The 13796-nt window shown below is 49.0% G+C and overlaps 1 long non-coding RNA gene across 1 annotated transcript; it reads right to left on the reverse strand.

Moving 5' to 3' along the window:
- Positions 1-2075: 2075 nt before the first annotated feature.
- Positions 2076-3519, reverse strand: LOC144613932 (uncharacterized). Its single transcript, XR_013551424.2, has 2 exons — positions 3430-3519; positions 2076-2908 (listed from the first exon to the last, which is right to left on the reverse strand). It is a non-coding gene; the product is annotated as an uncharacterized LOC144613932 (long non-coding RNA).
- Between the last annotated feature and the right edge of the window lie 10277 nt (positions 3520-13796).

The raw sequence follows: 13796 nt of genomic DNA on the forward strand, positions 1-13796 counted from the left end.
CCCCCCCACACTTACTTGGCCACAGCAGGGTCGCTGGGGCGCGCCTGAGTCCGCCAGGGTTGGGACCCGTAACCCTGTCCCAAGGAGGAGATGCCGATAAAAACAGTGGGACCCGTCCCAGTCCCTTTCCTAAAAGAGCGCGTCCCCGATCGTCCCCGGGAATGACCCGTCTGTCTTCCTTCTACTGAAGTTTACGTCACAAATCCCAAGTGCACGACGCAGCAGATTTTCACAGTGAGCACCGGGTGTGACCTGCGCTCAGGTCAGAAACGAGGCCGCCCGCGGACAGGACCCCGCGGCCTTTCCTCCGGCATCGGCAGGTGCGGAGGCCCCGCAGAAACACCTGCCCCGTGTGTCTGGCAACAGTAGCCGGAAGCAGTGGGCTGGAAACGTCCCGGGGCCTTCGAACGAGCGGGGCGGCGCTTCTGCAGGAGAAGGGGCCGGGTCTGGGCCGGGTGGGCTCCAGCGACGGGTGCGCCGGGACTCTTCCCACGGGCCCTCGTTGCTGGTGACTCGGGCTGTGTCTACATCGCTTCACGTCCGCCCTTGTTCCCGAGGAGTCCGTTCCAGGAAAGCCGCTTAGAACCTGAGGGGGGGGTGGTGCTCAGCGTCCCCGCGTGGGCACTTCCGTGGGCACCGGGAGCAGCCAGCCGCGAGCCCCTCCGTCAGACTGAGCAGACGTACATTCGCCTGCTCTCCCCCGTGGATTCTGGGTGGTTTCTGTGGCACGTGCTCCTGCCCGGCTTGGGGTCCTTCGCCTCCATCCCCACAGCCCCTCGCCGAGGCTCCTGCCGGTGGGGGAAGCAGCCTTGTGTGAAGGCCCGTGTGGTGCTGGAAGCAGAAGAGCGGCTTCAGGGCCATCTGCACGCGGTCTCAGGGGGAACAGAGCGCCATGTCCCCGGATTCCTAATGCCACGTGGCCTTGCGTCTCTGCAGCGGGGCGGCCCCAGGCCTCTTCGGGCCACAGAACAAGCCCGGGGTCCGATGGCGGTGGGGAACTCGGACACGGCGTGATCGGAGCCTGGAAAGAAAACCCCAGCCAGACGCGGCCCGTCGAGCAGGTGAGTTGAGCCGAGTGAGCGCGTCTACTTAGTTCCTCTGAACAGACCGGACTCCGCGGCCTCGAGAAGCAGAAACTGGCAGCCGGGACTGTGGGCAGGCAGGGGGCCACCGGGGGGGGGCCGCGGGGGGACAGCTGTGTGGGTGGGGGAGGTGGCCTGGGAAGGGAGACCCGAGGTCCCGTGTTCACAGCAGCGCGGTCTCACATGTAGGAAACCCTGAAGTCTCCAACGGGAAACCACCGTCAGCGCTGACAGACTCAGGAAGGCGGCAGGACACAAATCAACAGGCAGAAGTCACTCGCGTTTCAGATTAAGGAAACAATTCCTTTTAAAATGGCGTCAAAAAGAGTAAGACATTTAGAAACAAGTTAGGCCAACGAGACAGGAGACTTGTTCACGGGAACTACACCGTGTTACTGAACGACCACGGAAGGCGTTAATACGCGGACAGATGTCCTGTGTTCACGGCCGGGTGACGGGACGCCGCTAGGACGACAGTGTTCCCGAAATGCTGGTTCCTCTGCAGGTTCACTGCCATCACCCCCGAAGCCCTGGACACTTTTTTTGTAGATACAGAAAAATACGTTCCAAATTTCATACGGCGTTTCAAGGGACCCGGAATACACGAAATAATTTTGACAAGGGAAAAGTTGGAGGACTCACGCTTCTTGATTTCAAAATTCACTGCAAAATTACAGCAATAGAAACAGTGTTGTTCTGGCATAAAACACAAGTAGAGACGAGCGGATTGGAGGAGAAAACCCAGAAAGAAGGCCGCATAAACTTGGTGAACTGATTTCCAACAAGAGTGCCAAAACTATTCAACGGGGGAAAAGACAGGTTTTTCTTTAACAAATGGTGTTGGGAAAACTGGACATCCACACATGCGTGAGAGAAAGAGGCTGGACCCTTACGTGACACCATATGCCCAAATCAGCAGAAATGGGGTCAAATACCCAAGCGTAAGAGCTAAGACCTAAGACTCTTAGAAGAACACACAGGAGAGAAGATTCGTGATGTTGCATTTGTGGTGATTTATTGGCTCTAACACCCGAAGCACAGGCAACTAGAAAAACAGATAAATTGGACTTTCACAAAAGGAAGCACTTTGGGGCATCAGAGGGCGCCATCAGTGGAGTTAAAGACAGCCCAGAGAATGGGAGAAAACGTCTCCCTCACCTGATGAGGGGCCGACACCCAGGATCTGTAAAAACTGCTCAGCGACAAAGGAACGATCCCATTAACCAATGGGCCAAGTCTGTCTCCAGAGACGACGCACAGATGGCCGGTCAGCGCCCGACTGGAACTCCCCTCACTCCTCACCAGGGGACACAGGACAATCGCGAGGTCCCACAACCATCAGAAGCGCAGCACAGCGAGCGTCGGCCGGGACGTGACGCCCAGGTTGTGACGCCGATGGCCGAGCGCGTTGCCGGTGGGTGCGGGAGACCAACATCCCCCACGGAAACACAGGGGAGTCTCGGAAAGACCCATGTGGCCCAGCGATCCCACTCCTAGGGGTTTATGAGGTACTCGTGGTTCGTGAGCACCGCGGCCGCGAGGGAGAAGTGACCCCTGTGTGGCCCCCCCGGCATCGGCCCGCCCAGGGGACACCACGGCCACCTGCGCCTGCTCGTGCGGTCAGCTCTGCGGCGGGGTCCCTTCCCCGACCCCGTCTCTCCCTGGGGGGCCGGCCTCCCGCCCCTGGAGAGCGGCCAAGCCCCAGGTCTTGAGATCTGGGGCTTTGCAAAACTACGTTTCTCTGCAGACCAGAGGCGTTCCGCTCAAGCAGCAGGCTCTCGTAATGGCTCATCTTGGGATCCGAGCAGATAATCCTTCCCGAGAGCCTGTGGAGGGGAAGTTAAGGCAAAAAGTTACTGCATTTCTGGGCTCCTCTTGCCAAAGGCACGAGGCCCCGCTTCTTATTGGTTTTCCGCGGGCAGGTTTATTATTGCGCTTCCTCTTTACTGCTGGTCTCGGTGGAACCAGGGCAGTTGGAGGAGAGAGTCAGATTCCCCACCTCCGTGCCGTGTGGTTCTTCCACATCGCGTGGCAATGCGGAGCCTCGGGTGGCAGAGGGCCGTTGGGACACGGGACGGGGCAGCCAGGCGGGGCGGTGGGGACCAGAGCTTGCGCCCCCCTACCCCCACCCCGAGGGGACCCTGGTGGTTGCCCGGTGGACGGAGTCCAGCGTTGATGAGCCCACGACCGTTCAAGAGCGTCCAGGTGTGGCACCCTCAGGTGAGAGCTCGGGTGTGTCCAGGTGGCTCTCGTGCAACACACCCTCTGTCGCCCCGGATCCACTGTCCCCCGTGTTCACCCCACTCCCCGCGCCTTGACCTGCGGGCCGTGTGGCCGGGGCTCCCACCTCCTGCCTTGTGGTCAGGCCCCACCCGCGGGAGCCCCCAGAGCTGCGGCTGGGGAGAGAGCTGTGTCTACACCGGCCTGCTATGTCTACCAGATACGCCTTGTGTCCCCATGCTGACCAGGGAAGTGTCACTTATTCCCCAGGTTTGTCTGCCCTGTCCTAGGATGTCTCCCACATTTCCAAGGTGTGTCTTAGAACCTGGAACGTCTCTCAGAACTCTGGTGTTCCTACTGTGAACCGTGATAGCTCCCTCTCTCCCGACTGTGTCTCACCTGACCCGGTGTATCTGCTCATAGTTCAGGTACGTCTATACTGACCTGACAGAGGATGTTTCGGTGACCCATGTTTACCATTACCTGGCTGCCCTCACCTGGCAGGTGTTCAGCTCTCCCCAGCTGTGGCTACCTTCACCTTGTATGTTTTCTCCAAGCCCGTGTGTGTCTCCACGACCAGGGACGCCTCCCTCGTGCCCCGGGTGTGTCCGTACTCAGCGGGAGCATCTCTGGCTGTGACTGTCGTGTCTAGTGTTGCCCGAGACGTGCACCTCATTCCCCAGGTCGGTCTTAGTGGAAGGTTCCCCGTTTCCCAGGGCTGGCTGCCTCATCTTGGGTATTGCCTGGTTACACAGGTGAGTCTACACGACCTGCGGCGTCTCCCGAAATCCCCGGCCACGTCTGCCCTGGCTGGGTAGGTCGGATCCACTAGGTGTGTGTGTCCTGACCGGACGCCTGCCTGTCGCAGGTGTTGATCTCCTGACCTGGGATGTCCCCCTGGTCCTGAGGTGTGTCCACACCATGCTGGGATACCTCCCTTTATCTGCACTTGGGTCTACGCTGACCGGCAGTGCTTTAACAGCTTAAGTGCCCACCATAACCTGGTATGTCTGCCTGATATCCCACTGCGTCCACACTGACCTGGAAGGTCTCTGTAACAGGCATGTCAGAGCAGCTCTGGGCCATGGGTTCTCCAGGTGTTTACTCTGACCTGCGACGTTTTCTGTTGCCCCCTCGTGCATAGACCCTGACCATGTCTCCTGAATTCATCAAATGCCAGTGTACTCAGTTGATCTATTTAGTCGGTTAAATTCAGTTTTTATTTTTATAAGCCAATCTGCACTTTTCATGATGGGTTTCAATTTTTTGCGCGTTGTTTATACAAGCAAAACCTGTATTAGACTCTTTACTCTCTGAATAAGACTGGTACTGCTAAGTGAGGGAACGAGCTAACTACTGCACAAACACTTACTGTAACTGTAGATATTCTGCGATAGAGAAAGTCACTTCTGTGGAGTTCCAGTGAGATACAGCTGGGGAATTCTGGAGACTAACTTGTAAAGGTAGACACCCCAGGGGAACAGATACGCTAGGACCAGCAACACTGGAGCGTGGAGGGAGTCCTCGCTCAGGCCAGACACCATCCTGGGTCACGGAGACGTCACAAGCCTGGAGAATTGGAGTGACAACCCAGGTCGGGACAGATGCCCCTCCAGGCACGTGCACACACACCTGACTTACTAGGGAGGCCTCAGTGCTTACAGCCTGAACCTGTCTCCCTGATCAGGGTAGACAGAACTGGGGGGTTAGGGACACTTCCCGGGTCCATGCGGAAATACCTGAGGAATCAAGGTGACATCCTAGATCGTGGTAGCTCCCCCTGGGGAACGAGAGCATCACGTTAGAATTGGGGGACACCCCAAGTCAGAGTTGAACTACCCGAGGAAGCACTCACTACGCGTCACGTTAGACTTTGTGTGGGGTAAAGAGGCGCCCCGGTAGACAGCCAGAGTGACAAGGGAGACGGCAGGGTGGACATCCTGCCAGATCAGCGTGGACACGCCTGGGGAACTGGGGAAACGTCCAGGTCTGGTTAGACAGGGGACTAGACATCACAGGTCAGCGTAGATACACCTGGAAAATGAGGAACACACCCCAGGTCAGGATAGGCACACCCTGAGGATTTAGAAAGTCGTCCTTGTTCGGTGTAGACTCGTCTGCATAATTAGATATCCCAGCTATAAACAGCCACACCTCAGCAGTTAGACAGCTGAGATTAAGGTGGGTGCACCTGGGGAATAGGGAGGTAAACGATGTCAGCGTAACACGTGGGGTATTAAGTAGACACAGCAGGTCAAGTGCGGACACCAGGGGGGATGAGGGGAACATCCCGGGCTAGTGTAGACGTAACTGGAGTATCAGAAAGGCCTTCAGAGCATCATGGCAGTGTAAGACATCCCTGCTTTGTGTCTCCCTTTTTGAATAACTCGTCAGGCATCCATCTGTGAACGCAAGTGCCTCTGGGATCCAGCCCCATACGCCTAAGGATCTGGGAGGAGCGTCACCCAACCGTGTACCTGGAAATAGGCAGACAGACCTCCGAGGGGCTGCAAACCAGCGGGAGCCCTCTTGCCGCTAGTGGGGAAGCCTCGAGCATGCTGACTTGGACAGAAATGCACAGACAAGGAAGGCCGGGGTGGGGGTGGGGTCCAAGCTGCCCCAGGGGCGGCTCCAGCACATCCCCGGAGTCTGGATCCACTGGAAATAGAGGAACTTGGCCGGTGCCACCCCTCCCCAAAGGTGACGCCACGTGGGGCTCAGTGAGCAGCAGCAGCCTCTCCCACGTGGGAGGGAGCACCGGGAGTGCCGGCTTCTCCAGCTGTGTGGGGGCTGCAGGAGAACCCCATTTCTCTCCAGCAGCACCCAGAGTACTGAGGGATGTCCATGACTCCGGGGGAGAGAGGATCAGCAAACAGACAGATGAGAATATTAGCACTGAAGTCCAAATGTGAGCTTCTGGAAGAACCCTGAGGATCCACCACACCTAGAGTACTGAGCCCACACCTGCCCAGTCTGCCCCCGTGGGCGGAGGATGCACCACACAAGTGTCTGTAGGGCCCCCTTCCGGGAAATGAGGGGAGTTCTCCAGACCGGAGAAGGCCTACAAGCTCAAGAATTCTGCTACAGGACAGGGCAGGAAGCAAGGACAGGGATGTCCACACAAGGACAGAAAAAGCCCAGGCCCGACAGGCTCGACTAACAGCATCTCCCACCTGAAGGGGATCACAAAGACTGAGGCGATGTCCGCCACTCCTACACCAGAGCAGCACCGCAAAAGTACAACGAACGTGACTGAAGAATCAAGGAACGCATCGTCACCATAAGGCAACAGTAACCCTCCAACAACCAAACACAAAGGCTGAAGTTTGTGACCCAGCTGATAAGGGGCCCAAAGAAAACACACAAAAGACAATTTAACAAAAATCAGAAAAGCTGTATGTACATGAACAAAATGAGAAATTTAACAATGAGAAATCACAAAAAACTGGGACTAAAGAATTCAATGAATGGGATGAAAAATGCAATAGAGGGCACTCACAGCAGAGTGTATAAAATGAAAGACGGAATCAGTGAGCTACAGGATAGGAACTTTGAAATAACCCAGTCGGGATTACAAAGAATTAAAAAGCATTACAAAAGCCTAGAAGATCCATGCGACTCCATCAAAAGTACAAGTATCAGAAAAATTGCATTCTGGAAAGAGAAAAGGAGCAGGGAGTTTATTTAAGAAATAATGGCTGAAACGTCCCAGACCTGGGGAGACACTTGGGCAGCCAAGTTCAGGAAGCCGATAGACCACCCTCCTATCCCGGTGGCAACAGGCCTTCCCCAAAACACACTCACCATGACAAAACTGTCAAAAATCCAAGACAAAGAATCCGAAAAGCATGCAGAGAATATTGTAATCTACAAAGGAACCCTCACTGGGTAGTCAGTGCATTTCTCAGCAGAAAGCCTATAGGCCAGGAGAGAGTGGATGATAATTCAAAGTGCTGTAGGAAAAAAACTGCCTGCCAAGAATATCTGGTAAAGTTATCCTTCAGAAATGAAGAAATAGACACTTTTCCAACAAAAGCTGAGCGAGTTCATCGCACTAGACCCTCCTTACAAGAAATGCAGAGAAGAGTTATTCCAGTGAGGTGAGGGGACGTTAATCAGCGACACGACACACGAGTCAGATTGCGATGGTAGATTAGCCACTTTGCTGGAACATAAAGGTCCAGGGGAAAGAATATAAAAATTACAGCTACTATGATTGATTAATACACAATACAAAAGAGAAAAACTGTGACATCAAAAATACACAAGCGGTAAAGAGTGAGGATGCTGTATGTGGAGTCACTGTCAACTTCAAATGGGCTGTTTTATCTGAGATAGATCATGTCAGCCTCCTGGTAACCACAGAGCAAAATTCTGAAGTAGATGCACAAAAGAGCAAAGGGAAAAGAGAGCAGACCACCACAGAAAATCGAGATACAAAAATGGGCAGAAACAGCACAGGGAAAATTGAAGTGCGAAACAACCAGGAAACAGGTAATAAGGGCTTCCTATAGCCACTCTGTTACCAGTAATCACACTAAATACAAATGGACTGAATTCTCCAATCGACACACACACGGTGGCTGAATGGATTTCTGAAAAGAGCCAACTGCATGCTGGCTGTAAGAGACTTGCTTCAGGTTTAAGGACACACATAGGCTCAAAGTCAAGGGACAGAAAATGATATTTCATGAGGGTGTAATCCAAAAGAAAGCAAGGGTATTTATATCAGAGAAAATAGATTTTAAGCCAAAAACAGTAACAAAAGAGGTCATTACATAATGATAAAGGGAGTTTACCAAGAATATGACAGTCAAACTTACACACGTTAAAGCACCTAAATATATTAAGCAAATGCCAACAGATCTGAAAGGGAAAAAAAGACAACACAATAATAGACTCTAATAGCCCTCTTTCGGCCATGGGTATAGATCATCCAGGCAGAAAATCAACAAGGAGACATTGGACTTGAACCATACATTAGACCAAATGGACCTAATAGACATTTATAGAACATTCTAGCTATAGCAGCAGAATGCACATTGTTCCCTAATACACACATTCTCCAGGACAGATCATATGACAGGCTGCAAAATGAGTCCTAGCAAATTTAAGAAGACAAATTATATCAAGTATCTCTTCTCACTGAAATGGTACAAAACTGGAAATCAACACAAAGAGTAAAGCTGGGAAATCTACAAATGTGTAAACTAAACATCGCATTCCTGAACAATGAATGGGTCAAAGAAGAAATCAATAGGAAATTAAACAAAATACCTGCAAACAAATGACAACAGAAACATAATGCACCAAAACCCACGGCATGCTCCAAAACAAGCTCTGAGAGGGAGGTTTATAGTAACTAGTGCAAATGTTAAAATAAAAGCACCTTAAATAAACAATGTAACTTTATGCTTCAAGGAACTAGAAAGGTAAGAACTAAACCCAAAGTCTGCATAGGGAAGGAAGTAGATTCTCCAAGATCAGAGCTGAAACAAATGAAATAGAGACCAGAAAAGCAACAGACAAGATCAATGACACTAAGAGCTGGGTTTCTGGAAAGATAAACTTGACAAACCTTTAGCTAGACTAAGAAAAGAAGACTCAAAATCAGAAATGAAAGAGAAGATATTGCAACTGATACGACAGAAATGCAAAGGATCATAAGAGACTACTACCAAGCCTGGATCAGGAAGAAATAGAAAATTTGAATAGGCCAATAATGAGTCAGGAGATTGAATCAACAACCAAAAACCTCTCAACACAGAAAACCCCGGGACCAGGTGGCTTCACTGCTGAAATCTACCAAACGTTTACAGAAGAATTAATGCTGTTCCTCCCCCAACACAGTCCCAAAAACTGAAGAGGAGGGGACACTTCCAAACTTATTTTACAAGGCAAGCATTACCCCGATAGTAGGTTGACAAAATATTAGTAAACTAAGTTCAACACCTAAGACCAGTTATATAATACCACAAGCAACAGACTTATCCGTGAGATGCGGGGGTGGTTCAACATACACTAAGTGATACATGTGAGAGTAAAAGAAAAAAATTCCTATCATTTCAGTTAATGCAGAATAAGCATTCAACAGACTATACCTTTAATGATAAAACCTGTTAACAAGTCATGTGCAGAAGGAACACACTTCAACATAATTAAGCTGGTCAACAACGAGCCCACAGCAAACCTCATACCCAGAAGAAACACTTTGAGTCTTTCACCATCAAGATCGGGAACAAGAAAAGAGTTCACTATTCCTATTCAACCCACAGCAGTGGAAATTCCAGCCAGAGAAATCAAGCAACAAAGAAAGAAAATGCATCCAAATCAGAAAGGAAGAAGTAAAATTGTCATTCTTTGTACGTGATACGATGTTATACATAGAAAACCTAAAGACTCCACTAAAAAAGCTATTAGAACTAATCAATGAATTTAGTAAAATTTCAGATACAAAATCAGCACACAGAAATCAGTGTCTGTATACACTGACAGTGGAACATCTGAAAAAGAAAACTATTGCATTCACAAGAGCAACTTTTTAACAATAAAAATAGGAATAAATTTAACCAAGCAGGTGAAAAATGTGCACAATGAAAACTACAAGAGCTTGATGAAAGAAATTGAAGAAGAAACAAAAGGAAAGATGCCCCATGTTCACGGAAGCAAAGAATTAACATTGTTAAAATAGCTATACTACCCAAAGCCATATGCAGATTTAACATAACCCCTGTCAGAATTCCAATGGCATTTTTCACAGAAACAGAAAAAATCCTAAAATTTATATGGAACTCTCCCCAAAGAATGACCCAAATAGAACAATCTTTTTTTTTTTTTTTTTTAAGTTTATTTATTTTTGAGAGAGAAACAGAGTGAGTGGAGGAGGGACAGAGAGGGAGAGAATCCCAAGCAGGCTCCACACTGTCAGCACAGAGCCCGGTGAGGGAGTTGAACTCACAAACCGTGAGATCATGACCTAAGCCAAAAACAATAGTCCAATGCTTAACCAACTGAGCCACCCAGGCACCCCCAAATATAATGCTCCTGATTAAAAAAAAAAAAAGGAAATCCAGAGACATCACACTGCCTGGTTTCAAACTCTACTACAAAACCATGCAATTAAAACAATATGGTACTGGCATAAAAACAAAGTCCAATAAAACAGGACAGAGAACCCTGAAATAAACCCACACATTTATGATCCACTACTCTTTCACAAGGGGGCCAAAAATACCTAATAGGGAGAGGAGGGTCTCTTCGGCAAATGGTGTTGGGAAAACTAGACAGCTGTTTGCTGAGAAATGAAATTGGACTCCTATCCTACACCACTCAACTCTCCAAAATTAACTCTAAATACATTAAGGACTTAAACATAAGGGCTGATGCCACAGAACTCCCAGAAGAAAACGCAGGAAGAAGCTCCCTGAGGTTGGTCTTGGAAATGGTTTTGGGGATACGACAGCAAAAGCACAACAAAAGCAAAAAGCCAGCAGGACGGTGTCAAACTAACCAGCCTCTGCACTGCAAAGGAACAGTAAAAAACAAAAAACAAAACAAACAAACAAAAAAAAACCAACAAAAAGGCAGTCTGTGGAATGAGAAAAATATTTGCAAACCATTGAGGAAAGGGTTAAAATTGAAAATATATAAAGAACATACTACTCAGTAGTAACACCAAACAATCTTTTAAAAAATAGAGGAACTAACATTTTTCCAAAGAAGACATTCAAATGGTCAGCAGGTACATACATGAAAAGATATTCCACAACCCTAATAATCAGGCAAATACAGATCAAGACCCTAATGAGCTACCACCTGGCACCTGCTGGAACAGCTGTCACCAAGACGACAAGGGAGAAGTGTTGGTGAGGACGCGCAGACACGGGAACCATGTGCGCCGTGGTGGGAGTGTTCGGCCCCCATGGAAAACATGGAGGCTACTTTAAAAACGCAGAACAACTGTGTGACCCACGAGACCCATTTCTGGGTATACACCTGAAGGAAACAGAGATACGCTATCGAAAAGATATCTGCGCCCCATTATAGTAATTATTATTCACAATGGCCAAGATATGGAAACACCTGAAATGTTCACCGATGAGTGAGTGGATAAGAAGGATGGTGTGTGGGGCGCCTGGGTGGCTCAGTCGATGAAGCATCTGACCGCAGCTCAGGTCATGATCTCAGTTTGTGAGTTCGAGCCCCGCATCGGGCTCTGTGCTGACAGTGCAGAGCCTGGACCTGCTTTGCACTGTGTGTCTCCTCCTCTCGCTGCCCCTCCCCTGCTCATGCTGTCTCTCTCTCTCTCTCTCTCTCAAAAATTAATAAACATTAAAAAAAAAACAGCTTTAAAGGTGTGGTGTGGACACACCATGGAATGCTGGGACACGAGAAAGAAGGAAATCCTGACATTTGTGCCACAGGATGGACCTTGAGAACATCACAGTAAGTGAAGTAAATCAGAGAAAGACAAATACCGCATACCCTCATATGTAAAGTAAGGAGTCAAACTTGCAAAACCAGGGCAGACTGTGGCTGCAGTGGCTGGGGGGTGGGAGAACTGGGGAGATGTCAGGGTGGAAACTTGTAACCAGGAGATAAAGCAGCTCGGGAATCGAACGTACGGCCAGTGTTTACAGCCAACAGGACTGTGTGACAAACGTCAGGGCTGCTGACTAGATCTCAACTGTTCTCATTGCAAAAAAGAAATAATCTGTGGTGGGATAAATGTATGAACTAATGCTACAGTGGTAATCCTATTGCAACACAAAAACGTATCAAATCAATGTGCTACAACTTAATGTTATATTACGTCAATTATATCCCAATAAAAATTTTTAAAAACCCAACACATCTAATGTTGAGGTATACATACCTGGAAACCTATGGAGTTACAGTAGCTCGGTGTTAAAACACCTAGGGAATTAAGAAACTATCCCAGGTCAGTGTAGACACCCCTGATAAATTAGGAAAAGATACCATTTTTGGTAGATATACCTGAGGAATTAGTGAAACGGTCCAAGTCAGTCTAGATGCATCTCAGGAATTAGGAAGACACTGAGGTTCAAGACAGCCAACACCTGTGCAGTTAGGAGACATTTCCAGTGTAGGGACAACAGAGAAAACAGACTCCATAGCAGTACAGATAAGCCCCTGTTTTAATGACATATCCCAGGTCAGTGGACACACACCTTAGGAATTAGTGACATGTGCCGGGTCAGAGCAGACATACTTGGGGAAGGAGGGTGACATCCCAAGTCCTAGTAGAAACATCTGGGAATTAGGAATTTGTTCGTGTTAGTGTGGACACAAGTGGGCTACAAGGGGGTATCAGAGAAAACATGCCTAGGAATTTTCAGAGGTATTTAAGTTTAGGGCAGACATACTTGGTGAATGAAGAAAACATTCCAGGTCAGGGTAGAAATATCTAGGGTATTAGAGGGAGATCCCAGGTCAGCGCAGACATAGCTGGTGAATTAAGAGGATATCCAAGGTTATTGAAGACACATCTGGAAAATGAGCAATACGTCCCAGGTCAGTGTAGACACAGCTGAGGAATTAGTGGCACATTCCAGATCAGAGTAGGCACAACACGAAGAGGGAGACATCCAGGTCAAAAACATGCCTGGTGATTAGGGAGACCTATTAGGTCAGTATGGAAACAGCTGGAAAATTAGAATTTCTAGGTCAACAGAGACACACGTGGGTTATTAGATGTCCCAGCTCAACGTATAGATAACCAGGTGTCTACACAATTAGGGAAACATCCCGCGTCTGTGTAGACAAACCGGGGGAATCGGGGACCCATCCCAAATCAAAGTACCCACACTTGGGTTATGTGGCAGAAACACTAGGTTAAGTTAGAGACACCTCAGGAATTCTGTAGACATCCCAGGACGACGTATATATACCTGGGGGTTGGGAGACCATCAAGTTAAAGTAAACACACATGGGGAGCTAGAGAGATTTTTTTTTTTTTTCTAATTCAGCATAAACACACTGTTATTAAGGTGGCTTTCCAGGTCAACATAGATACACCCAAGGAATGAGGGGTATGAAACAGTTTATAGTAGCCACTCCTAAGTAGATACATCCCAGGTCAGTGTGGATACATCTGGAATAGGAAGATATCCATGTTCATGGTAGACACACCTAGGCAGTTATAGGGCAATGCCAGGTAAGGTGGGACACATCTGGGGAGATACAGATAAATCCCACAAGGAGGGAGACTTCACAGATCAGTGTATACACACTCCTGGAATTCGGGAGAGATCCGAGATTGCGGTATATAGAACCGAGACTTATAAAGACATCACAGGTTAAAAAGACACAACTTGGGAAATACACATCCCGATACAATTTAGACCCACCCGGGCACTATGAACAACATGCCTGGTAAGTCTAAACACACCTGATGAAGCAGCGGGACCCCCCCAGGTCAGGATGCACACACTGGTGAAGCAGGGGGACCCCCCAGGTCACTGTATACACATC

The sequence above is a fragment of the Panthera onca genome, chromosome D3, assembly GCF_046562875.1.
Source record: "Panthera onca isolate mPanOnc1 chromosome D3, mPanOnc1 haplotype 2, whole genome shotgun sequence".
Lineage (NCBI taxonomy): Eukaryota > Metazoa > Chordata > Mammalia > Carnivora > Felidae > Panthera > Panthera onca.